This window comes from Eubalaena glacialis, chromosome 12 (assembly GCF_028564815.1).
Source record: "Eubalaena glacialis isolate mEubGla1 chromosome 12, mEubGla1.1.hap2.+ XY, whole genome shotgun sequence".
Classification (NCBI taxonomy): Eukaryota; Metazoa; Chordata; class Mammalia; order Artiodactyla; family Balaenidae; genus Eubalaena; species Eubalaena glacialis.
This window is the reverse complement of record NC_083727.1, coordinates 26,831,592-26,833,791: the sequence shown is the minus strand read 5'-3', so window position 1 is coordinate 26,833,791 and position 2,200 is coordinate 26,831,592.

The window sequence follows — 2,200 nt, the reverse complement described above, 5'->3', positions numbered from 1 at the left end:
ATAAAGCACAGATGCTCACAGACATAGTAAACAGCTATGGCAGCTTGACGCTTAGATGCCGAGGGTCGGGCCCAGGGAAGGTCATTTGGTCATTTTCTGTGTTCTCAAAGAAGATAAAATCTAGACTAGTTGTTAGCACTGTTGGGCCTTTCAAGAGAAACCCTCTTCCTGCCTGTACTAAAATCCCCAGCTCCAGGGTCTGGTAAAACCCTCTCACACCTGACTGTGATTCTCAGACTAAAGCCAGAACCCAGGACACATCCTCTTGGGGTTAGTGATGATGTCCTCACTCTACAGCAGTGGGGCTTTCTCCCCGCGTTGGACTCCAGGACCCCAGGGCTGAGAAGTCCTCCAGTTAAATATAGTTTCTTTCTGTACCAACACCCTTTCCTTCCTAATTCCACTGTGTTCATTTCCTTCTGCTGTTCTAACAAATTATTACAAACATAGCAGCTTAAAACAACACAAATGTGTTTTCTTACAGTTCTGGAGGCCGGAAGTCAGAAATGGATCTTAATGGATTAAAAGCAAGGGGTAGGCAGGCTATGTTCCTTTCTGGAGGCTCTAGGGGACCATCTGTTTTCCTGACTTTCCAGCTTCTAGAGGCCACACACATTCCTCGGCTCCTGGCCTTCTTCTTTCTCGTCAAAGCCAGCAACTGCTGACTGAATCCTTCTCACATTGCATTACTCTGATCTTCTCTTCTGCCTCCTTCTTCCACTTTTAAGGATTCCATTGTGATTAACTTGGCCCACCTGAATAATGCCTAATAATCTCCCTGTCTCAAACAATTTAACTTTATCACCATCTGCAAAGTCCCTCTTGCCATGTCAGGTGACATATTCACAGGTTCTGAGAAACAGGACGTGGACATCGTTGGAGGCGGGGTCATTCTGCTGCCTACCACATCCACCATTTCCACGATGATTATCACGTTCACCCAAATGTATTTAGCAATCTGATTTTTCTCCATCCTTTACCAATTAATTTATTAATTTAATAGATATTTATTGATTGCTTTGATTACAAAGATGAGTTAAAATATCTCTGCTCCCAGTCTAATATGCAATATACACAGCCAAGCAAATAAAAACCAGGTGAAAAGTGCTATACCTCCCCACCTTTCCTGCCAGCCTTGGCAGGAGCTTAGAAGGATTTCAGAGTACAAAGGGTTCAGGGAGGAAACAGTGCTCAAGTCGTCCCTGAAAGAGACAGGAGATTGGAAAGTTAGGGGAAGGCTCCTAAGGGCAGTTTTCTCCAGACAGACTCTTGGAGAATGTGTGGAATTTACCAAATAGACAACAGAGAGGAAAAGATGTTAGACAGAGAGGACAGCATGTGTGAAGGCTCTAGACTGTGAGAAAGTGGGCAGGGTTTGGAGAACTGCAGTTAGTTTCATATCGCTAGAGCAGTGCAGTCCAATAGAACTTTCTGCATTTTTAATTTAATTTAATTTTAATTAATTTAAATTTAAAGAGTTGCATGTGACTAGTGACTGCCATATTGTCAGCACAGCTACAGAGCACAGGGTATCTCTAGGTAATGATGGGAGGGGATGAAGCTGGAGAGTTGAGTGGGGCTTAGATTACAGGAGGCTTTTTTTTTGCTTTACAGGGAATTATGAATTTATCTTTTAGAGATGTGATTTTCAAATGACATTTCATCGACGCCACTGGTTTTGTGGAGGTGGTTACTCAGAGCTGCTGCCGGGGCTGGCAGGAAAGGTGGGGGAGGTCCAGGAAGGCTGAGTGGGTGCGTGGAGGTCTATTCCTCCTCCCATCAACCCATTTCAGGAGTCTCCTTCAGCTGGGCAGCTCATTTTATCAGTTTAATATATTGGGGTTTTGTGTACAATATTATGGAGGGAAATGACTGATTTAGGGGATGGTGAGAAATGGGATGACGGATTTTCCTTTCTGAGAAATCATTCTGGCTAGAGGTTAGATTTCGACGATAAGGAAGGGACTGGATGCAGAGAGAAGAATTGGGAGTTGGTCTTAATAGTCTGGATGAGAGATGGTGCTGCCTAAACTCAGCGGCTGCGGCCCAGTGGAGAGTAGGGGCAGATTTAAAGGGGGCCCAGGAGGGAGATTAGACAGGGCTTGGTGAGTGATTGTATACTGGGAATAAGAAAGAGGAAAGAATCTATGATCACTGCTAGGTGTCAGCTACGGGGAAATGAGTGAATAGATGTGCCCAG